The 25,288-nt window shown below is 41.8% G+C and overlaps 1 long non-coding RNA gene across 2 annotated transcripts; it reads left to right on the top strand.

Annotated features, from left to right (window-relative positions):
- The first annotated feature begins 8,588 nt into the window (after positions 1 to 8,588).
- On the top strand, positions 8,589 to 22,998 carry LOC128839570 (uncharacterized). 2 transcript variants are annotated; one of them, XR_008445479.1, is made up of 4 exons: positions 8,589 to 8,739; positions 10,982 to 11,085; positions 16,815 to 16,913; positions 22,544 to 22,998. It is a non-coding gene; the product is annotated as an uncharacterized LOC128839570 (long non-coding RNA). The 2 variants fall into 2 exon arrangements; XR_008445478.1 differs by lacking the exon at positions 10,982 to 11,085.
- The last annotated feature ends 2,290 nt before the right edge of the window (positions 22,999 to 25,288 follow it).

The following is a 25,288-nucleotide window of genomic DNA, read 5'->3' as shown; positions in this document are numbered from 1 at the left end:
GCCCTGACTCCAGACCAAGCCAGAATCCAAATATCTACACCACAATTAAACAGTCCCTTAGCCCATGCCCTGTGAACACAGGCCAGCCTCAAGTTTTTAATTGCAATGTAGACATGCCCTATATTCCTTCCAACTTTCTCACTTCAGTAAACATGGTGTTGCCTGACGTGTACTCTGATTCAAGAAAGCACCTATGCATGTGTTTAAGTTCATCCCTATTCAGGACAGTACTTCAGCATGTGCTTAACATTAAGCACAATGTTTAAGTACACTTTTTTCTGAACATAAATCAAGAGAGTACTAATTAGGTCTCAAGCTTTTTAATGACTATTAAAGTCAATGATATATGACTGATGAGCAGAACAAAAATTAATCAGATAGCCCATTGAATGAGTGTAGATGTGATTGGAATATACTCCTATGAGCCAAGAACCCAGTAATCCATCACAGGTAGAATTAATTGTTGGATGAGTATTTGCCTAGTGATCAAATTGAGTTTAAGTCCTTCCCGTTGTTCAAGGTATTCTGCAAAACAGATGGCTTTATTTACAGCATTGTGTCATATTAAACCAAAAAACAACAACATTCAAACTTCACAGAGACTGATAGCAAATAAAAGTTATCATGTGACAACTATTCTGTGACTTATGTACCTGGTGTCAGCCCATTTAGTTGTTGACAGGTGGCAACATAATAATTAGCATCCTAAATAGGTTTTGTGAGAATGAGTTAGGCATCTGCCTATACCCCACAAACAAGAGGTGGGGGGGGGGGGGAATGATTTTTTTTAGTCCTGCTGTTAGAGCACTAACCTGGGATACAGGAGACCCAGGTTCAATTCCACCCTCTGGCTGAGGGGGACTCTCACAGGGTGGATTGAGCCCTTTAAGAAGGATTTGGTCCAGCCCACCTGTGCCTTGTTAATAGCCTTTCAATGGGGCCATCTGGTTTTTATAAAGAACCAGAGGAGGAAGCCATGGCAAAGAGTGAGAAAGGCCCACAAAGCTTTAGTGTTTTCTCCTTAGCTTCAGGACTTAATGTCTGACCCATGTGCATTCAGGGCTTTCACAGCTGGATTCCCCACAGATGGGTAGACTCTTTATTATCCCATTTTTAGGGGTTGGTAGAGAATCCTAGCCAATCCTCTCCACTGCGCTTTAATCTAGGGCCCAATAGTAGGCCATTTAGTTCTGCTCCCTGGATTACTTCCTACTTAAATTCCCCTTCTGCTCCCTCCCCAAGGTAAGTTTAAAGCACTGAACAGAAAATAAAGTTTGACCTTTCCTAACAATCACCACTCTCTCTTTTGGTCAGGTCTCAGGCAATTAGAGGTCCCGGGCTGTGACTCTCCAAGAGCAAACATCTGTGCCCTTCTACTGCTTGTCTTCTTGTGAGCTATGCTGCTTCTCCTTTTAAGCTCCACCCCCAGCTTGTGCAGGCTTTGCTGATGTGGCTGGGTAGGCCACCTGGCCTCAGAGCTCCTTCTTAACCCCGTGTTCTCCAGTGTGCTGTTTGTATACCTCATCACAAAGTCCTACTAAAATGAAATTAAATGTACTCTGGTGCAATTGATTTTGAGTAATTCCACTGACTTCCACAGTCACCAACATGCTGAGAGGAATTTCCTTATGTTTAGGCACCCTGCTTGGTTCTATGCATGTACCACACTGCAGAGGTGCAACTACATGAAAAAAGTGGGGTGTGTGAAATGAAATGAACAGGGGAATGAAAGGGTGGGGAGGGAGCCACAACAAGGGAGACATTAACAAGATAGTAAAAAATAGGAGGGTGGCATAAACCCTAGTAGCTATGGCTATCCTACTAAGTGATCCTGAAGCAGTTAGTATTTATATTCCAGAAGGAAGAAGGAGGAAAGCCAAGGAAAGCAAAGAGCTAACAATCCTCTGAAGGCCTTTTCCAATTGTCCTAGCTTGTGAGGTCGGCCAGTCAAGCTTGGCAGGATTTCCAAACAGCTCCTTAAAAACCTGAGGCAAGGGTGGGTATCCTGAGCTTGTCTAGTTCCTGAAAGTGCTTTAAATGGGATTATCATACAGCATGCTTGCATCAAAGCATAATAAACAGCCTTTCTAATCAGGGCCTGATGCATTATTTATTTTCTCAAATTAACAGTCATATCACATGCAAATTAAAAGCAACTTGATTCATCCCATTATGTTTATAAACAGTAGCAAGTGCAGTTATTATAGGAATAACTATGGGGGGAAAGTGTTTATTATGGAATACTTAAAGTAGATCCCTTTAAATACTTTTATTTTTCACTGTTAAAAAAATCCAGCTCATTGACAATCCAATTACAGATAGTATGGTAGCACTGCAATCAAATGCAAATTTTGCCATAAAATATACAGTTTTACTATAATAATTGCTTAAATTGTCCTTTTAAACTGTAAATAAACACCTCTAATATACATACTTCAAGTAACTCAAATTAGCAGTTTAAAAGGACTGCTTTCTATTGTCTGTGTAATTGTAAAAACTGTTTGATTTGGCAATAAACAAAATGTAAGGAACCGAATTGGCTGTGATGCAAATTTATTAACTTTAAATGTAGTATTTATCATAGCTAATTTGAGGAGGGATTATGCCAGCCATTGGCACATAAAATATTCAAGATGGCTTAAAATTGCATTCAACTATGTCAATTCACAACTACACTGCTCTGCAAAATTGCTACAATGAGGCACTTAACATTCTCAAATCATCTTTGATAGTAAATACAGGTTTTCAGGAGGGTTATTTTAAAAAAGGAAGGAAATGTGTGTTAAATTATTCAAATTGAACAAAATCTGTGTGATTACTATGTTCCCCCCACACACTTCTGGATATTCTATAAAAGTCAAGACCACGCTATGCCTTCATTAAAAAATAAAATAGATCGAGCCTTTTCATTGCAGAAGTAGCCTTGAAAATGTAAGCTTAGTGTTGCTACTTTAGAACAAGTCAAGATGGCTCATGTAAAGATACAGGAGCCAAGCCTGTAGAATTCTTTGAAAGATTTAACATAATGGATAAAGGAGCACTAGTGATAGTTTATTGAAGACTTCCCAGTGCTTTTATGAAATACTCTCACAAGAAGCTACTTAGGAAAACTGGTAACCATGGTGAGAAGTAAAGTCCTGTCATGCATTAACACCTGGTTACATTATTGGAAATAGGGTGACCACATGTCCCGATTTTATAAGGACAGTCCTGATATTCAGGTCTTTTTCTTATATAGGTGCCTATTACCCCCAATCCCCTGTCCTGATTTTTCCACACTTTTTATCTAGTAACCCTGACTGGAAAACAAAGTAAATATAATCAATGTTCATCTCGGAAAGAGATTAATAATAGTAGCAATCAGCACTTAGGGCCATTATTACACAGTTTACTTAATTTATAAGTGAGTTTCCAGAATACTGAATGTTTAAGATTTTGCTTGGTTAAGAAGGAATATTGTGATGCTGTACAGAAGCTTAACACAGGCAACTAGATGCCACTGAGCAGATGAAATTCAAAGAGTGCCCCGTGTTCATTTCAAGATTAATGTAAAATTACTCATTCAGTAACTCTGTATACATTGAGAGGTTCTAAAGAAGCATACTGAATCCTTGAATGAAGGAGGGCATGATCCCTTGGAGACAATTGGAATAGAAGTGATTTTTAGTTTTAGTTTTATTGGTACATAGATGCCAAAGATGTAAAATAAACCATAAAATTCAGATCTAGATCCAAATTTCAAGCCACCCATAGTGTGGAAGCATGCAGATTTGGTTTAAACCACTAGAGGGACAGGAGTCAGTTGAGAAATAGGGATCCAGTTTTGGGTTGAGAGTCTGAAATACATCTACCACTGCCCTGACAAAGATTAGTAATGCTCAGGTGCATGGTTTTGGTTTGGAGCTCCCTTTATACATGCATCCGAAGAAGTGGGTATTCACCCACAAAAGCTCATGCTCCTATATGTCTGTTAGTCTATAAGGTATGTGACAATGTTCCTCCTCTATCTTGGTGGGTCCTGCACTTATTGGCAGATTTTCTTGCCTCAGAGCTTCACCATGTGGTTGGGGAACAGCCCAGAGACCTTCCCCTCTGGAGGAACCCACAGTCCAGGTCAATTGGGAGGTTTGGGGGGAACCCAGGCCCACCCTCAGCTGCAGTCCATAGGGCTGGAACCTGGAGTAATCTATAGTGCCTCCTGTAACAGCTGCATGACAGCTACAACTCCCTGGGCTACTTCCCCATGGCCTCCTCCAAACACCTTCCTTATTCTCACCACAGGATCTTCCTCCTGGTGTCTGATAACACTTGTGCTAGTCCCTGTCCCTCACCCTCCTAGCTCCTCCCACTCACACCACAAACTGAAGTGAGCTCCTTTTAAAACCCAGGTGCCCTGATTAGCCTGCCTTAATTGATTCTAGCAGCTTCTTCTTAATTGGCTCCAGGTGTCCTAATTAGCCTGCCTGCCTTAACTGGTTCTAGCAGGTTCCTGATTAATCTAGTGCAGCCCCTGCTCTGGTCACTCAGGGAACAGAAAACTACTCATCCAGTGACCAGTATATTTGCCCTCTACTAGACTCCTGTACCCCACTGGTCTGGGTCTGTCACAGGTGCCACAGGACTCTTTGCTGCTTTTACAGATCCAGACTAACACAGCTACCCCTTTGATACTTTATATATAATGTTAGGCAGAATCAGGATTTTAAGATTTTAAGTGACAGAGTGACTCCAGTTGGGCATTTAGCAGAGTGACACCTCTAGCACAAAGGAAAGAATTTAGAGTGGGATTCATGAAGGGCTTTAGGCATTGCAATGCTGAGTGTCACACCACCTAACCAAGCCCTAGCTGTGCCTTCCCAGCTATATTGCTATTGTTAGCCAAATCGTGTCCTGCTGCCACCCAGCTGCAGGAAGAGACTCCATCAGTGGGGAAAGGTTCTGGCAGCTCCTCCGGGCTGGAGCATTCCCCCCTACAGGTAAAGACTCCAGCAACAGGGAAAGGTTCTTGCAGGTGGGAGGGAGCAGGGAAAGGGCTCAGCCTTTCTTTGCTGCCTCCCGCCTGCTAAAGCCTTTCCTTACAACAGTGAAAGGCTCTGGCAGCAGAGGGCTGCTGAATTTCATCACTGCCTCTCCCCTGCCAGAGCCCTCCATGGATGTGTAGCTATACACTGCAGTGTGGATGCGGCCTGCTTTTCACTGTGGCATGTAGTTACATGTACCCTACTTGCCACCAGAAAGTGGTGTGAAGTGTAGACATAGCCTTAGGCCTTGGCTACACTTGCAAGTTACAGCACTATAATTCACTCCCCATCCACACTGGCAGGGCACTTACAGTGCTGTATCTCCCTGGGTACACCACTGCAGATACTCCACCTCCCTGAGAGGAATAACAGCTGCAGCGGAGTGGCTATGACTCACGAGTGTGAGTGTAAACACTTGCAGCGCTGTACTAATCACCTTGTCAAGTGGCCAATCCTCTCCATTGTTGTGACCGGCTGCAGGAATGCGGAAGTGCCGGTTTCAAAGCTCGTACCACAGAGAAAAGCAAACAGTTTGCAGCTTGCTTTGAGTGAGTAAATGAATGAGCAGGGGGCCGGGAGTTTAGAACTTGCAAAATAGAGAGCTGACATGCTCCAAAAAGCACTCTCTCTCCCCACATACTCCCTGTCACAATCCACCCCACCCCCTGTTTTGAAAACCACGTTGCAGCCACATGAATGCTGGGATAGCTGCCCATAATGCACAGCTCCCAACACAGCTGCAAATGTTGCAAGTGTGGCCACACCACTGTGCTGGCAGCTGTCAGTGTGGACAGACTGCAGCGCTTTTCCCTACTCAGCTGTACGAAGACAGGTTTACCTCACAGCGCTGTACAGCTGCAAGTGTAGCCAAGGCCTTAGTGTTCAAGGAGAGGAGAGTTAACAATCAGAGAAACAGACAGTGAAGTGGCTGTTAAATAAAGGTGCATGATGGCATCCTGAAAGTAAAACCCGTGTGCAGCTTTGTAGCTGCTTTTGCTAAATTTCTTCAAGGTGAAAAAGACTTGTGTACATGGGGGCACTAAATAGAAAGAAGTGACTGAATCTCAATCTATACATTCATTTCCCATTCAATGAGAAATCTAGAAACTCAAATTTGACTACTTGGAAGTTTGAAACATAAATTAATGAAAGGTATACAAAAAGACAACAGATGCTCATTTTTATACTCTCATAATACATAAGCAAGGGGGGGCTCTCATTAAAATAATAACAATACAAAACATAAGTGCAATTAGTAAAAGGAAATACTACTTTACACAGCATCTAACTGATCTATTCAACTTACTGCCATAGGCTATAATTAAGACAAATAGCTTGGTAAGATTCAGAAAGCATTAGTCAAGTACTGAATAAGAATGGTACTGGCATTTATACTGACAAGAACAACATGGACCATCTAGCTTCATGTTTTATAGTATAACAAGATTATTCCTAGTGTCAGGATAAAGTTACATACATACACACTGATGCAGTGCTGCATTTTAGCCCTGGTGGTGCATTCTTGGGAATTCTACATCATATGATACATTAATTTGATTATAGGACATGGTCTGCTCTAGAATTCCTACCATCAAACAAAGTGCTCCTGTTAGGATGTTATCACAGAATTAAGCTACGTATATTGCATTAAACAAAATTAGTTTAATTTTTGCAGCATTAGTCAAAGTAGTCAGGAACTGAGCACTGGTGCTTCTTTCCAAGAGAAGCTAAGTTACTATTTCTTTTTCAGATTAAACATTTAAAAACATGTCTTACTGTTGCACTTCAAGAATTAAAAAATGATGCAAAGACAGAAAGGATTAAATGAAAAAGTTACGTAAACTACAATTTAAAAGAAAAGGGGAAAAGAATAAAAACCATGAATTTGTAGGTCTTCTTTGACTGATCTGAAGTTAGCCCCTCGCTAATTACATTTAAAAACAAAGTAAATTATTTCATTTTTAGGGAACATTCCATATCTGAATAGAAATGTAGAATATAAGGGAATATTCAAACTCAAATGAGTTATGGGGTATCAATAATGACTTTGGTTACAATTGAGGATACATCAGAGAATCAGTATTCTATTTCCCCTTTATATTTTCATTTCAGGGGGCAACAGATCAAAATAGAGAGAATCATACCATATTGCAAGTGCTTGTAGTTTGATGAATAATTTGCTTTGGCTATCAAACTTCTGTGTTTAGTATCTCATGACTGAAAATAGGTCATGATGAGTCCAAATGATTGTGCCTTCAAGGCCAGTTCAGAATAAAATTTTTACATTGTAGCTAGAGTGAACCCATAAGACATACTGAGACTTGTCTGATTATATTACTTTGCTTGAAACTGTAAATGCATTTCCTTTTTTAACCCATTAGGCTCCTCAGGTCAGTTTCTGCCCTTGATTACAGGTAGCCTAATTCAATGTAAGCAGTAGGATAGCATAGGTTAACTGAGGGCAGAAGTTGGACTTACATGTATAAACTGCTTTGGTATCTTTAAAAAAATAGCTTGTGTCAAACTAGAATTTTTCTTCTCTATTCCTCTCTTTAGAGTTTGACTAAATACTGCTTATGCTTCACAGAATGAATGTAAGTCAGCCAGAGATTGCCACTGGAGAATTTCCCTGGCAGCCGGGCTGCCTCCTGCACCAGAGAAACCTTCCCACTCCAAGAGTAAGGAGAAGGAGGAGGCATGTTGGAGGTTGGTCAGAGAAAAGGCACAGGAGAGAATGAGTGGTGGCATGGAGAATCAAGGTTCTATTCACCAGGATCTCCACCAGCATAAGGAGCTTACATCAATGGTTTAAGTTAACACTGCTCCTCTCTACTAGGGCCAGTGGATGAGAATAGCTCCCAGACATTTGTCCCCTTTTCATTGCTTACATTTATACTATATCTTTGGGCATATCAGGATAAATTGCAACAGTACATGATAATCAGCATTTGTTTAGTTCCTTTAACCATTTGAATCTGCCACAGGCTTTTCCCTAAAAGCCTCTTGTCTGCTACCCTCCACCAAACACACCCACCCAACACAGCACTATGATTTTGATCCTTTACAAGTAAGAACACAATCTGTTACTACCCAAATGAGGAAAATCTCTGAAATGTTGAACAGAGAGATACTTTGCCCTTAAGCTCCTGACAGCCAATAATACCATTAACACTAGATGCATTCATTAATAACTTTGCTTAATTGTAGTCTAATTTTCTAAAATATAGTCTAAGCAGGAGGTCTCAAAGGGCCAAATCCCCAGGTCTAGTAAGGCTGCACTTGATGTAAACAAGAGGTATAAGAAGGAGCAGCAAGTTGGCTCTAAACAACCCTTCTGCTTCCTCAATCTTTGGCCTGACTGGGTGCTGAACTGGTCTGTGGTATAATTCAGAGCAGCCTAAAACCTGCTCTAAGTTATTTCTGCTGGAGAGGTCTCTTCCTGGCTGGCAGATCGGTCCTGTGATTACCAGAGCATAGTGCATTCCTGCACAGTAACTCTTGGCCAACTCTCCTGCCAAATTCCTGTGCCTGTGGGGAATGGACAGTGTCTTGCTGACTACACTGGTTTACGCCACCCAGGGAATTTCCAGCTGCTCTCTGATATCCCTTGCTTCCATCTGGCTATTCTTTTCACTCTTCTCTGGCAGTGTGAATGGGGCAATGACTATGGACCGGGATCTGGACCAAGGAGATTAAACTCAGCAGGAAGTTTGAAAAGGTAGCAACAAGTTACTTCAGAAACAGACTAACTTTGCTGGACACAAGTCAACCTAACAAAGTCAGAGTAATTTAACAACGCTATTTAGGCTCTGGTGTTTAAAAAAAACATTTCAAAGCAATTTTGCATCTATTTCACATTGTGAGTTCTAGTTGTCCATTTATGTAGGCAAATTCTTAATTTAGGTATAGAACTGTGCTGGTAAAATAGGTATAGAATTGCATACACTTTTGAGAAAGATGCCCCTTATCTTTGCTGTCAGGGAAAGTATTGTGCTATTTTTCTTTTTTTTTTTTTAAATGGGAAATGATTTGAGATAACAGCATTTCATTGCATTAATTTACTTCCTTGATATTCAGTGTCTTTGTCTCCTTTTCTCCTTTTTTCATATTGAAAATTGTAGCCTCTCTCATTTTTGAATAATTGTTTCCCTTTATTCTTTAAATCTGTGCTTTGGTTATCTCTGAAATGTTTTAGGATTGAACAGTTAAAATGAAAGTAAGGTAGGAACTGCAAAAATTAATGTTCCAACAAATACACTGAATTGTCTGCATTGCATAGTCTGTATGTTTTATTATAATGTTTTACTGTAGTTGGGGTGGTAATGTCACCTATTATTAAGGGTTTCTCACACTTGCTTATTTTCAGTAGCTTAGAACTTTTGGCCAAACTTTAGGTGGATGTTTTCCACTCTGGTGTCTGCCTCACACAGATTTTTTTTTTAAATTGAAAAGCAAAAAATTGTTCAGTCATTTCCAAGATCAAGACTAGGGAAAAATATATTGTTTTGCCCATGTTAAAAATAAATCCTGGTGACCTCTTGTTTAAGAAGCTCCAGAGCCTTTATGCTTTGGAGCAGGGACTTGACATTCAGAAGGAAGTAGCTTTTCTGTCATGGATGTGCCATTTGCCAATCCCATGACAATTGATCTGAAGTTGGCCACATTATAAGCTTTTTTAAAAAAAGCTCACAATTCAAATATGCTCAGCAGAGACTCGCTAGAGCTTCACAGCTAAACTCTCAGAAGATTTGGTCTGCACTAAACAGACTTCATCCCAGGGTTGAGGAGAACCTTCCTTACAATTGCAGCCCTGGGCTCTTGTGAGCTTGGCTGGGGTTGGGCACTGGAACAGAGAGCAAAGAGCCTGATTCTCCTGTGCTCTCAGTTCCATCCCTTGCTGCACCCAGGCTGTGTGGAGGAGGAAGTTGCCTGATTCAAACACACACAGGACAATACGGACCTAGAGACAGAAATAATAGATTGAGAGAAGGAGATTGGGACTGGAGGCTGTCAGAGGATGGATAGAGAGGGAAACTGGGACTGAGAGTTGAAGTAGGGGAGAGAGTGGGACTGGCTGGGCAAGGACACTGAATCTGTGAGCTGCAGAGGAAAATGGGGGGGGATGGACTTGGGAGCCACTAGGTGTGTTTGGAGATTTAGATCAGAAGAGTAGTCCAAGGGAAAACTGGGCAAGGAGACTAGGACTAGGAACCAGTGAGGCAAGAGGAAGGAGGTGGATGAGGGGAGACAGATCTATGAAGAAGCTGGAGTTCTGGGGGAGAACTGGAAATGGCTGGACAAGAAGATTTGGACTCCCCATCCAAGTCCCAAATAGAGAGACTAGGACTGGCAGGGCAAAGAGACCGGGATGAGAAGCCAGAGGAGTAGAGACTGAATTGGTTAGGTGAGGTGAATGGGACTGGGCTGTGGAGCCGGAGGGGGAAGAGACAGGGTTGGGACATGAACAGGTTGGAGGGCACCTGGCAGAATGGGTTCTGCTTGGGGAGCACAAGTTGCCTCCAGAGCCTGGAACTCAGGATTCCTGAGCCTTACCTTTCCTTTACTGTAAGCGAATACCTATGAAACCCACTGGTAATGTGTCCCATCCCCTTTCAGTGCTGGTTCATATAAAGGATGACAGCTATCGGTTACTCTGTGAGCGCAAGTGAAAGAGGTCTGTGTAGTTCATCTAGAGACTTTCTGACCCTGCTGATGACCCATATAGATGTCAATATGGTACCACATGAAGGAATTCCCCCCGTCTGCTTTTTTTTTTAAAGCACTAGTAAATTACACCCAAAAAACTACATGAAAAGAACATAATTAAGGATGTGACATTTAACATTCAAAAGTGAAGAAATGCCAGAATTAAGATCGCTTATACAGCCTTAATTCAGCCCCTTTGTTCACATGCATTATGATACAGTCTAATTACATGATCACTTATTTTTTTTCCATAGGCTCCCTGCTTCATACAGTGAAAAGAAAGGATGTATCAGGGTTGTGTAGTGAAGAAGACTGTTGTCTATAGGACTCCTGCTTTATTTGTTGCAGAAGTTGGAAGGTGTGTACTGTTCATAGTAATGGGGGCAGGCAGGTCTAGGCCCACCCACGCAGCTAAGCGGGAGGAACCACTAGTCCCAGGCTACAACTGGTTTCTGGGGACAACAAATGAAAAAACAGGATCTTGACTGAGGTCAAAGATTAAAAATTGAGGGAGCTAGAGGGTGCCAAGTCTGTATCATAATGCATACAAATAAGAGGGCCAAAGTAAGGTTGCACAGACAACCTTACTTCTGGCATGTCTTAACTTTTGAATGCTCGACTTTGCAACCTTAGTATTTTTAACATAATATTTATGTAAAATAATTTTAACATGTTATGCTAATCATTTAACCAGAATAGTTATAGAAAATGCTATAATATATGCAAAGTATCCAAGTTAAGGTTGTTGTTCTAACTCATGTGTTGTCTGGTTGTGTAAATTTAGATTTGTAAATTTAAGGATGATTTAAAGGGCGAGGGTTGGAGGCAGGGGATTATTTGGTTAGTTGCTTTGGATGGATGAAATTCCTTCAGTGTTTTTGTTCAAAAATTTATTCTCTTTTTTGTTAAGAAAAACTCAATTTTAAGCCTGTTTGTTGCTTTTCAGAAGTATCTCATCCGTCATAGCTATTGTGCACTGGGCTCCTAAAGATACTTACAGTACTTTATTACAATAACTGTTTTGTTATTTGAGACATCTCTTCAGCTACTTACTCTTACAACCCTGTGCAGATGGTATCTTTAAAGATAGGCAGCCAAATCCTCAGTGGGTGTAATCAGTATAATGCCACTGACTTTAGTGGAGGTTTGCTGATTTACTCTGGCTGAGGAACTGCACCCAGCAAATTACTGTAATTTTGCTCCTTTGATGGTACCATCATGTAGGATTTTCATTCATCCGCCCACCTTGCCTCAGAGACTGTCTCTCCTATTCTTGAAGCAGCTTTTCTGCAGATATTTCTTACATTTTTTGGAATGCTTTTCTGTTTACAAAAATGTCATTTACCCATGTTATAGTACAATCTACTAACTCTTGAATTTGGGATCTCTTGCTGTCGCTCTTGAAAGGAACTGACTGAATGTTCCAGAGCTTCTGTATAGCTGGAGCTGGAGCATACTTAGGGGAAAGGGGTGAGTGCCACCCTGCAAGTCTACAGGTGCATTAGAGGCCAAAAAACTCAGAGCTGGGGGAGTACCCTCATGACTCATGCCAGTTCCATAGCAGCTCTGCTGATGAAGGCTTGTTAAATCAGCATGTCTGCCAGTTTTCCTGCCTATGCCCCTTCCTTACCAACTCTACCTACAATCCCCCATTGGAGGGAAGACATTACTCTCTGAGCTCCCTTGTCACACACTCACAGCCCAGTTAACTGGATGGTGCCAGGATCCTTTGCCTGGGTGTACAGGCTGAATCTAGACCATTGACAGTCCATTTGATTGCTTAGGAGTGGAGAGTTAGCTCAAGAGATAGTTACTTCCTTAAATTTAGATGTTGTTTGTAGTAATTTTCAATTGTTTCTTTTAGAAAGGAGAGAGTTAAGAGAAGTGGAGCAAAAATCCAGCTCACAAAAATAAACATTCTGCTTAAAATGACTGGGTTCCACAGGGAGCAGATAAACCAGATTTCTACTGTCCCCAAGCACCATACATTACATGAATTCCAGCTTTCATAGATGAAAAGACATTTTTGCTGGATTTTTCTTGCTTTACTATATGACAGTTCATGAATGACAAAAATATTCAATACATTTATGCTGTGCCTTTATTTAACTTATATATCCTCCTTACTTCATGTACTTGCCTTCCACCTCTCACGATGTTAAAATGTAAGACACTATTTAGTATGAAGTAATGACTGAGATTCTTATAAAAATGCAATTTAGACTGAGCACATTTTTCACACATGCATTTTGTCAGTTTTCTTCAGACTATTTCAAATATGCTTGCAGAAGGATGTGTCTCCCCTAAACATCTGCAGTTTAGGATCCTGCAGAAACAAAAAGCATGTCAGTGGTGTCCCATGTATTTAAGTACCTAATCAAGTATTCCAAACAATATTACATATTTGTATAAAATACAAAATATTTAAAGTACTTAACGTACATGTCAAAGGTACTTCACACATAAGTAACTTTATCAGCAAGTACTTATTCAAAATTGTTTTTAAAAAACCTATCACGTCCCTCCCAACTGTCCCAGATTCTGGCTGGCTGTCCCCCAGAATGCACTGGCCTGGCAACTTTAGGCCCCGAGTTCTGGCTGCCAGAGCGTTTTGGTTTTTTGTTTTGTTTTTTTGTTAAAGTTGTCCCTGGGTCCTGTGGAAAGACTCATCCAATACTACTGAATAATCCTTCTGCCAAGAAGGAACCATCTCCAGGATGATGTGTTTGAAATAATACAGCTATTGAAGAAAAATGCCTATTTTATGGAATTATAAATATAAGATTATGTACAGACAGCATATGTAGCATATACACATCTATACACACAATCTAACAGAAAGGAAATGTATATATTTATTTACGTTTAAGAGATTTGTTCATTGTTATTCTATGAATATTTGTGTATATGACTAAAATTTCATTGTTTTCTCTCTCTTCCACTATGTGCTTATACTATTTAGTTAGTTCATATATTGACCAGACAATTGCACGGAATACAGGAGATTAAAAGTACAAGTATAATGCAAATACTTTCACTTATACAGAAGTATTATTTCCACAGTGTAATTATAAGTACTTCTGCAGTGGTGTTCTTGGCACTTGCACTTAAGTCCTTTTTATCAGTCCTTACTTCAACACTGCATTTCAGAGAGAATAAATGTCAGTCTATATTGAAAAGAAAAACAAATCAAATGGTTATAAATCCAATAAAATGGCCCATAATGTGGCTGAGTAGACTTGCAGAGATCTAGCTCTCATTTACAAACTCATTCTTGATAAAAGTTTTCTTTTGTTGGTCCACATGCCACTCACTAACATGATTGGCTCTAAGCCCAAATGAAACTTCAGTCTAGCAAGTCACTGTCATTAGGGAAAAAAACCTTGATTGAATGTAAAAAATAATTTCTAGAGATCTCCTGCTGTAAAGAAACACATGTAGGATTGATTGTGTTCTTCCCACATAGGCAAATCAATGAAAGGATGACTTCCCCTTCATCACTCCTTAGTGTCCTCTTCTGCCTTATATAGCATCTCTGGGTAGGACAACATTGCAATTAAAAACCCACAGATGGCCCACGCCAGCTGACTTGGGCTTGCAGGGCTCAAGCTATGGGGCTGACGGTGTAGATATTAGGGCTCGGGCTGGAGTCCATGCTCCAAAACCTTGTGAGGTGGGAGGGTCTCAGAGCTCAGGCTCCAGCCCGAGTTTGAATTTCTACACTGCAATTAAACAGTCCCTTAACCAGAGCCCAGTTAGCCCAATTCAGCTGGCACAGGTTTTCAATTGCAGTGTAGACATACCCCAGGACCCACCTTGCTCTGGATTCGATTAGTGTTCCATAAGCACAGAGCCTGGCCAAGCTATATTAATTATTATTTATTATGTATTATGCCCAGTACCCAAAGATCCCAATGGGGACATGGGCCCATTTGTGTTTGTACAATGCTTAACACACAGTAACACACTGTGGATATGGGGAAAGTGGTGGACATGATTATATCTTGACTTTAGCAAAGCTTTTGATATACTCCCACAGTATTATTGCCAGCAAGTTAAAAAAAATATGGATTGGATGAATGGGCTATAAGGTGGATAGAAAGCTAGCTAGATTGTTGGGCTCAACGGGTAGTGATCAACAGCTTGATGTCTAGTTGGCAGCCGGTATCAAGCGGAGTGCCCCACGGGTCGGTCCTGGGGCCAGTTTTGTTCAACATCTTTATTAATGATCTGGACGATGGGATAGATTGCACCCTCAGCAAGTTCACGGATGACACTAAGCTGGGGGGAGAGGTAGATACACTGTAGGGTAGGGATAGGGTCCAGAATGACCTAGACCAATTGGAGGATTGGACCAAAAGAAATCTGATGAGGTTCAACAAAGACAAGTGTAGAGTCCTGCACTTAGGATGGAAGAATCCCATGCACCGCTACAGGCTGGGGACTGACTGGCTAAGCAGCAGATCTGCAGAAAAGGACCTGAGGATTAGTGGATGAGAAGCTGAATATGAGTCAGCAGTGTACCCTTGTTGCCAAGAAGGCTAACAGCATATTGGGCTGCATTAGTAGGAGCATTGCCACCAGATCAAAGGAAGTCATTATTCCCCGCTATTTGGCACTGGTGAGGCCACATGTGGAGTATTGCGTCCAGTTTTGGGGCCCCCACTACAGAAAGGATGTGGACAAATTGGAGAGAGTCCAGTGGAGGCTAGGGCACATGACTTATGAGGAGAGGATGAGGGAACTGGGCTTGTTTAGTCTGCAGAAGAGAAGAGTGAGGGGGGGATTTGATAGCAGCTTTCAACTACCAAAGAGGATGGAACTCAGCTGTTCTCAGTGCTGGCAGATGACAGAACAAAGAGCAATGGTCTCAAATTGCAGTGGGGGAGGTCTAGGTTGGATATTAGGAAACATTATTTCACCAGGAGGATGGTGAAGCACTGGAATGGGTTACCTAGGGAGGTGGTGGAATCTCCATCCTTAGGGGTTTTTAAAGCCTTGGCTGGGATGATTTTATTGGTGTTAGTCCTGCTTTGAGCAGGGGGTTGGACTTGATGACCTCCTGAGGTCTTTTCCGGCTCTAATCTTCTATGATTCTAAGGGACTGTCCCTATTCCTATAGGCTTCCAGTCTAAATAGACATGGTAGCAAAAGGGTGGAAGGAGAAACAAAGGCCTAAAAAAAAGGACTCACCCAAGGTCATACGGCAGGTCAAGAGCAGAGCTGGAACTAGAACTGCCCCATACACTGGACTATGCTGTCTCACCATAGAGCTTAACATTTAACAGCCGTATGCAATGCATGTAATAATGAAAATGCAAACATCCATGTCAGATCTACTAACAAATATTAAATTTTACATATGTTGGATCAATGAGACCACACTTACTGACAGATACCAAGCTGAGAAGCACTTTAAGAATACTTTTGTGAGACATACGGACACTACAATTTGAGCCACCTTGTTATAAAAAGGTCACAGAACGGATGGGGCCAAGAAGAACAGCCACAACAACAAAAGAAACCAAGAATCTTAGATATTTTTAAAGAATTTTTTTTTTGGAGGAAATAAATTGTGAAAGTCACTACGGAAAGAGATGCCACATATATGTAACTCCATTGACTTCAATAGAATTCTATCTGCTTATACAAATGGTAAAGCAGGTCCAAAGTTGGTAATCTTTGGGAAAGAAAAGATTTGGGAGGGAACCTGACAGATAAAAATTTCTGTGAAAACTAGATAAGCTAGATTCTTAAAACTGTGTGTGATTGTGTCAAATGTAAGAGTGTAATCTAAAGGATGAATAAACCACCAAGGACAGCAGTAGGAGCAGCTGTCACAAGTCATTCTAAAAGGGCAAGTATTTGTAGAAAGAAAATATTACGGGAAACAAATTTAGATGTGTTTCCTGATCTCCTTCCTCCAGAATATTTCCTACATTGCCATGTCATATTGAGTCCCTCTTTTAAAAAGCAGCAAAGAACTACAATCAGTCTTAGAGTGCATAAATATTTTACAATTTAACTCATGTCTGTTTGATTTATGTTTTCATGTTTGACCAATGGCAGTTTGATTTATGTTTTCAGACTTGCCTTATGCATTGAGTATTTACAGTAACTGCTCCCAAAACTAGAAGAGAATCCTAAAAGAAAGTTAAATTTCATCTTCTGAATGGATATTTAAAGGTAAGTGCACACTTTGTCCTGAGTTATTCATGGGAGCCGAGGAACTGGAATGTAACCATGGTACAATATGTGCTGTCTAAAAGGGGTTCTAGATTTAAAGATGAGGAAAATGTTTATAAGGACGTATTTCCAGAGATCTGTATGTGTCAGGTAGAGGAACTGATGGGCATCCCTATTTTCCATAATGCAGTATACTAGGCAGTGAGTGAGATTAAGGAGAGTTTAACTAGTATGTAAGCCAGGGTATGTTTTCATTGACATCTTACAAAGAATGTGATGAAATGTTACCAGCCCAGGTACAAAAATAAATAAATAAATAAATCCACTCACCCACATATATGATGACAATAAAACTAATATTTTACTCACTCAAAACAATTAATCACAAAGGGTAAATGAGTGAGTAGAGTTTTGCAAGACTAGTGTATTACCACCATTCTTTCTTAAGTAATATGTAGGCATTGTAATGTGGCAAAAATATTTTCTAATCACATTGTGGACATTGTTTATTATTTCCTAGGCCTGACACTACCATAAATAAAATGTTATGTGATATGTACTGCAAATGTAATTAGCAGTGGCTTTTATATTTCCCAAACAGAAAATTGTAGCCTGCTTCACAGAAAGAATATTTGCAATTCTCTATAACAGTCTATGAGTGAAATCATGGGCCCCACTGAAGTCAATGGCAATATTCCCATTGACTTCAGTGCAAACAGGATTTCTTGCTATAACTTTATCCTGCCCTTATTCCTTCCCCAATCTGTTATGCCTGCTTTCTCTTTGCATCACCACTGTCATATTTCAGTATTTTCCATAACTGTCTACACATCTTTAGAGCTGAAACTAGAAATGGCCAGGAACTAGAATATTGCCTGACTCAAGGAGTTGCCCTTGTCCCCACCACACCCCCATTTCTTATTAGAAGTCCCCTACAGCAGACTTGCTGCTTTAAGAGTTCACTGGAAGAGTAAAAGGGTGGTAGAATGATAATGTTGTTAAAAATTACCATCGCTTTCTTAGACTGGCAATCCCTGGGACATTGGATGGTGGTGTGACAGGTTCGGGCACAGACACCCCCTTAGTACGGTCACCTTACGTGCTGGAATTACCTCTGAGCCTGTTTTCCCTGACAGCTTGGGACTCCAGAACCCTGCCTTGTTGAGCCAGACACACTAGCCTGCTGCAACACAGACCCAGGTCTGGTCCATGTCCCCAAAGCTGCAGGCTTAACCAAAAACAGCTCTGCAGGTCACCAACCTCCAGCACCCAGACACCCAGCTCCCAGTGGAATCCTTTTGCTTGGCCTGACTGCTCTGGAGGTTAATTTGGACAATTTCCATCATGTCCTTTAACTCCCTCCTGAACCTCTGAACATACTCAGTCACAGGTTCTTCCCTCCCCTTGTTGCAACATTCCCAGGTATCCCTAATGAGATCAAGAGGTCCCCTCACTTTCCTCCCATACGGAAGGTCAAATGGGGAAAATCCCGTGGACTCTTGGGGTACCTCCCTGTACGTATACAGCAGGAATGGCACTAATTCATCCCAACTTTGGCCCCTTTTCTTGGCATACATCCGCAGCATGGATTTTAGGGTCCCATTGAACCGTTCCACCAGCCCATTGGCCTGGGGGTGGTAAGGGGCCGTCTTAAGCTGTCTCATTCCACACACCTTACATAGCTCATTGAACATCTGTGACATAAAATTTGCCCCCCAATCAGACAAAATCTCCTTAGGGAAGCCCACTCTGCTGAATATGGTGAGCAGGGCTCTTGCTACCATTTCAGCCTGTATGTTAGACAGCGTGATTGTCTTAGGATGCCGAGTAGCGAAATCCACCACCACTAAAATATACTTGTTCCCCCTCCAAGTCGGGCACGGCCTAGGACCCACTATGTCCATTGCCATCCTTTGGAACATCTGTATAACAGGCAAGGGAGGCAGCAGTGCCTTCTGGGGTCCCACCGGTTTCTTCCTCTCTTGACACACTGCACAAGTCCTACAATAATCCCGCACATTATTCTGTATCCTTGTCCAGTAGAAATTCCTCCTCAGCCTGTTGTAAGTCCTCTGTACCCCCAAGTGACCAGCAAAGGGACTATCATTTGCTACCAGTGCTAATTCTCTCAGTGTTGGCTGGGTACAACCAACTGCTTATAGGGTTGGCCGGAGCCTCGGTTCTTCCCTACAGGGGACTCCCTATACAGTTTCCCATCCTCTTAAAAAAACTTCTCCCCTCCCCCTTCCTGGAGTTCCCTCTGAGACACACTTTCTTATGCCCTCAAGGGAGGGGCCGACCCTTTGTTTAGCTGCAAATTCCTAACAGGCAACCCTTGAGATAGCGTCTCCCTCCCTAGGCACTTACTGCATCTCCCCTGCCCTCATCCCTGGGAGCCTGTCATCCTCAGCTGGGCAGAGGCCTGGCTCTACCTCTCCCATACTTGGAAGCACCCTGCCTTACTGCACTGTCATGTCAATAGGACCCTCCCTCACCTCCTCTGCCAAGGTCCCCGCCCTGTTTCTGGGGATTGCCTCTGAGATACCTACCCCCATGTTCCCTAGGGCAGGATGTGTTAGCTGTTCAGCTGCATCAGACCTACAGTCATCAGCTAGAACAGCCTCCTCACCGACAGGCAGTTCTCTCTCATCCCCTTTTGGGAACCCCTCACAGCGTTTCTTCCTGTTGTGAATTACTACACTAACAGTCCTGGCTTTGCTGAAAAAATCATTTCCCAGCAACATGTCCGCGGGGATGTCCTCGAGCATCCCCACCAGTAAATCACCTTCCATACCTTCCCACTCCATATGAACCTTCGCCAGGGGTACAGGGAATCTTTGCGGTCCCACCCCCTTAATGTGGGCCATCTGCCCCGTCAAAACACTAGCATCTGGAACCACACTTGGTCGAACCAGAGAGAACTGAGCTGCAGTATACCCCCATTCCAGACCTCTGTGCCATCAGTCTTGATAACCTTGATGTGTTCCCTGTCGGCTTCACTAGGCCCCATGTCCACCAAGCTGGTGTGATAAGAGTGGGAGTGCCCTCTGGGACCTCAGGGCTGAGGACAACTGAGCTAACATGGGATAAGGGAGGTTTACTCTCCTTTAATTTGGGACAGTTGCTCCTCAGGTGCTCTGGGAAATTGCAGTGTAATCAGCTTCTGGGATTCCTTTGTTGTCCAGGAGCCCTGGGGCGAGTAACTGGGCAATGGGGAGGTGAGCACCCAGCCTCCTTTTTCCCCATGGGTAAAACAGTGATTCTGCTTTCCACCAACACTGTACCCCTCTGACAGTGGTTTATATTTAATTGCAGCTTGTGATTGCTCATAAGAGTCTGCAAACCCAGCTAATTCACCCACTGCATCCACCTTTTTGTCCCACAAATACTGTTTTACATCATCACTGCACATATTCAGGAACTGTTCCTAAGTAACCAAATCACACATTTCTTCAAAGCTTGTAATGCCTTTTTCCCTCACCCACTTGTCTAAGAAATCTCTCATTTCATTTACATAAGCCACGTTACTCAGTCCAGTCCCCCTTCTAAGGCTCCTGAATTTAACCCTGTAGGTTTCAGGTGTAATCTGAAACTGTTTCAAAACTAATTCCTTAAATATACTATAGTTTGAAGCATCAGCAATAGGCATCTTATTGAATATGTCCAGAGCTCTTCCAGTCAATTTTGCAACCAGAGTAGTCATCTTTTGATCTTCAAGAATTGCATGGAGAGTGCACAGTCTCTCAAAGGTGACAAAATACTCGATAATATCACTGGATTCATCATATGATGGACATAACCGCTCCCATTTATGGATTTTGGGAGAATTGGAGCCTGCTGCTGAAGGGTTCTGTCTCTTTCACTCCATTATAGCCAGTTCATGCTTCTGGGTCTCAATCTGGGCTTGTCTCTGGGCCTCAATTTCTTTGTCTCTTAACTCCAGGGTTTGCTTCCTCTCCCTTTCGTTCTCCTCCAGAGCATGTTGTCTCTCTTCTTGAGCAGCTTGTTGGGCTAACCTCTGGACTTCCATGGCTCTTTTGTGAGCAGCTTTTTCCCAAACAAATTGGGAATTAATCTCCATTATTTTTTAATTCCAGCTGCTTTTTATGTTCATTTTCCTTCTCAGCAATTTGCAACCTGTGCAATTTTAGCTTCTTCTGAGCTTCACTCTCACCCATTTTGCTTATTTTCTGCCTCTATTTCCCTTACCCGAAATAAGCAAACAGAAAATAACAAAGCAGTAACCAATTTGTCTGTTCTCCAGCCAGCACACTTAAAACTCACTTAAAATCACTACCAGTGTCTCAAAGCAATCAACTATGCACAGATCCTGCTCGACTACTCCACCGTAATGGATTCGGTCACAGAGACCCCTTTGGGACCATCACCTGACATGCTAGAATTACCTCTGAGCCCATTTTCCCTACCAGCTTTGGACTTCCAGAACCCTGCTTTGTTGATCCAGACACCCTAGCTTGCTGCAACACAGACCCAGGTCTGGTGCATGCCCCCAAAGCTGCAGGCTTAACTGAAAACAGTTCTGCAGGTTACCAACCTCCAGCACCCAGACACCCAGCTCCCAATGGGATCCAAACCCCAAATAAATCCATTTTACTCTGTAAAAATCTTATACAGGGTAAACTCATAAATTGCCCACCCTCTATAACACTGCTAGAGAAATATGCACAGCTGTTTGCTCTCCCAGTTATTAATCACTCACTAATTCATTAATAAGCAAAAGTGATTTTATTAAGTATAAAAAGTAGGATTTAAGTGGTTTCAAGTAATAACAGACAGAACAAAATAAGTCACCAAGCAAAATAAAGCAAAAACACACAAGTCTAAGCTTAATACATTAAGAAACTGATTACAGATAAAATCTCACCCTCAGAGATGTTCCAATAAGCTTCTTTCACAGACTAGACTCCTTCCTAGTCTGGTCCCAATCCTTTCCCCTGGTACAGTCCTTGTTAGTTCCAGCAGACATCTTAGGTGGAAAGTTGGAGTGTTCTCATGACTGGCAGCCTCCTGGGTGTCTGGCTGGTGAGTCTTGCCCACATGCTCACGGTTTAGCTGATCGCCATATTTGGGGTCAGGAAGGAATTTTCCTCCAGGGCAGATTGGCAAAGGCCCTGGGGATTTTTCGCTTCCTCTGCAGGGTGGGGCACAGGTCACTTGCTGGAGGATTCTCTGCACCTTGAAGTCTTTAAACCACGTCTTGAGGACTTCAATAGCTCGACATAGCTTAGGGGTTTGATACAGGAGTGTGGGGGGGGAGATTCTGTGGCCTGCGTTGTGCAGGAGGTCAGACTAGACGATCATAATGGTCCCTTCTAACTTTAAAGTCTAGGTGGTACTGTCTGTGGGGTGGTGATTTGCCATTATGGACATCACACTTGCCAAAGATTTTCATTTCTTTGGAATTAAAATCAGATAAAATTCTTGGACATTTTCTTGGCTAAAACAAATACATTCACATGTGAGCTGAGGATGTTGATTGGCTGAGGCTTTTGTCAACAATAGAGCAAGTAGTCTGTCATTGGACTCTTTCCCCTTTATGGAGTTTCTAGGGTGTTCATTTGTTTTGTGTTTACATTTGTCCTACTTCAATCCTCTTATTCCTTTTCCAGCACTTCCTCAAATTCAGAACTGCCGTTATCTTCTGAGGATTCACAAAGGAATACTGGTTGATGAAAGGATGTTTTTCTACTCCCACTATCAGGCATAGTCCATGTTGTAAATGCTTTAGCTCCTGTTATTTGTACTGCATCTTCTTGTGGTCTTTTCACAGTTCATTAAGAAGAGGAGGAGGAAAAAGAACAGACTGTCAGTTCCATCATTAAACTGTGCCAGTAGTACAACTGAGGGAGTAACATGCTCCACTAACTCATGTTTGGCTGATAAACCAGAAAAACCTGGCAAGCCTTTGAGAGTCAGTCACAGACAGTCTGATTGTAGCATTCTATAGAGTGCTTCCACTTTTTCATTATGTTTGGCATTTCTGACCTGTGCTAGAAACTAGAAGCCTGGGGTACTGTGCTGTAAGGATGAGATTTTACCAAGCTACAGACCACATTGAATGAAAATAAAATTGAAATGACAAAATTGCTGATATGTAACGCCTATGTCTATGACATTTAACTTGATGTAATTTTATGTTGGTTGTATATTGAAAGATAGTAAATGAGGTAGTTATCTGAGGTTTCATATCTCTATATCTAACATCAGAAGGCAGTACAAGTACCCTTTGTAAAATCCACAAAGCATACTATTGTAGCTAAGTCACACAATACTGCTGCTTTGACACCAAACAATTTTTCTGCCTTGAACAATACCTGTGACTGAACTGTCCTGGTCATGAGTTCAGTGCACACTTTGTCTAGATAATATGACATTTTTAAACAATTCATTTTTATATCTAGATATAAAAGCACATTGGTGCTGCTAGTTTGAGGCTATATAGAACCTAACTCAGTAATGGGAACTTGCCTGAGTAAGGACCTCTGCATTTATCCCATATACTCATTCAATGTGCTATATACAATGTTAATCTCAGTAAAAGATGCAGCCAGAAAAAGCCTGTCTTCTAAAAAAAATAACTACTACTTAATGGTCCAATACTGCAAATTTTTACTACCAGGCATCATACTTACTCCCATGCTGCCAGCGAGCTGGAGAACTTGGAAACCAAAACCCTTCGAATTCCACCATAATATCATGGTCCTAATTCTGCTTTTAAATACTCCAGATTCACACTGGGGTAGCAGATCTTAATTTAACCCCATAATTTTTAAAGTGCTTTCAAAATATATTTTTAGAGGGAGAGATTTAAATTAATTGGCTCACCTGATTGCTAATGGGTATATTATTCCAAGGGGATAGTTGACTTTTCAGTGGGCATACACTACAGTAGGCATATACTACAACCTTCTAAAAGAGAATCACCTAATGTTTCAAACGGGCAAATTGACAATAGCCAGTTCTATAACATTAACCATGAAGGTACCTACCTCTTCAGAGGACAGTGCTTCTGGGGACCAGATCATTTAAAATAGCAGCTAGCACTGCCAGAGTTCATAAGTATGTTGATAAACCAAAATCACTTTCTATAAAGCCAGATCATGTTAAAATATAACTTGAGTTTTCCATATTTAATAGAAGCATGCCATTTGACTCAATTTAAAAGTAACCTTTTCACCAAAAGGTGTGTTGGCTGGTTGGATTTTTAAGCTTACAACTAATTATGGGGATCTTGCCTACAAAAGAAGAATCTTGTTATTCTCATAGCAGAATTTATATTTAATTCCATAGAATTTGGCAAATATTGCCTGCCTCCTCCTCAGTATTAGCTTGATAAGGATGTGCCCTCCAATACTACCCAGTATTTAAGAATACCACCATCATATCTTAAGATAGTAGGTGATCAAGCCTTTGCTGTGGTGGATGATAGGGGTGGTCTTATTTTTTTTGCGGGGAGGGAGGGTTTCATATACTTTTAAGTACCATGACCAGTTATTACGGTTTTATTATATTTGCAGTGCAACATCACAGAGGGAGGCTGAAGAAATTCAGCATTCATATCCCACATACTACATTACTTGTTTTTTATGTCTGGAGCTTTCAAACTCAACTTTCAAATGCACAAAAGGAACTAAAGAGGAAGCACAGATGGGGGGCTGTATATAAGACGAGCATGCATAGGAAATGAAGGGAAAACCTGTAAATTAAAGAGATCAAAGCCTGAGCAGTTAAAAGGGATGATGAATTAGCAAAAAGGATGAGGAACTAAAATAAAAGCACTACTGAAACCCTGTTTTTCCTCCAAATGTCTGATATTCAGAGTTGTTGATTATTTACTCCAGGGGTGGCCAACCTGTGGTTCCGGAGCCACATGCGGCTCTTCAGAAGTTAATATGAGGCTCCTTGTATAGGCACTGACTCTGGTGCTGGAGCTACAGGCACCAACTTTCCAATGTGCCGTGGGGGTGCTCACTGCTCAACCTCTGACTCTGCCCCCACTCCACCCATTCCCCTGAGCCTGCCACGCCGTCGCTCCTCCCCCTCCCCCTCCGAGCCTCCTGCACACCATGAAACAGCTGATCGGGAGGTGCGGGGAGGGAGGGGAAGGCGTTGATCCAGCTGATAACAATGGATTCCTGGGCTGGTCCATTTTGAGAGTACTGTATGGTAAATTGCATGTGTACTGTGCAATAAATGGCACAGAAATATAGACAAATACACACACACAGCAGACTATGTTTACTGGGGGTGCACACTGCATATGTGTAAAATGGATATAACAAAAGGTGACAAGTCCCTGAGGGTAACAATGTATGTACATCTTTGCTGAAGCTCATGGTTGGAGGCAGACAACT

This window comes from Malaclemys terrapin, chromosome 6 (assembly GCF_027887155.1).
Source record: "Malaclemys terrapin pileata isolate rMalTer1 chromosome 6, rMalTer1.hap1, whole genome shotgun sequence".
NCBI classification, from domain to species: Eukaryota; Metazoa; Chordata; order Testudines; family Emydidae; genus Malaclemys; species Malaclemys terrapin.
This window is presented reverse-complemented; position numbering and strand designations above follow the sequence as displayed.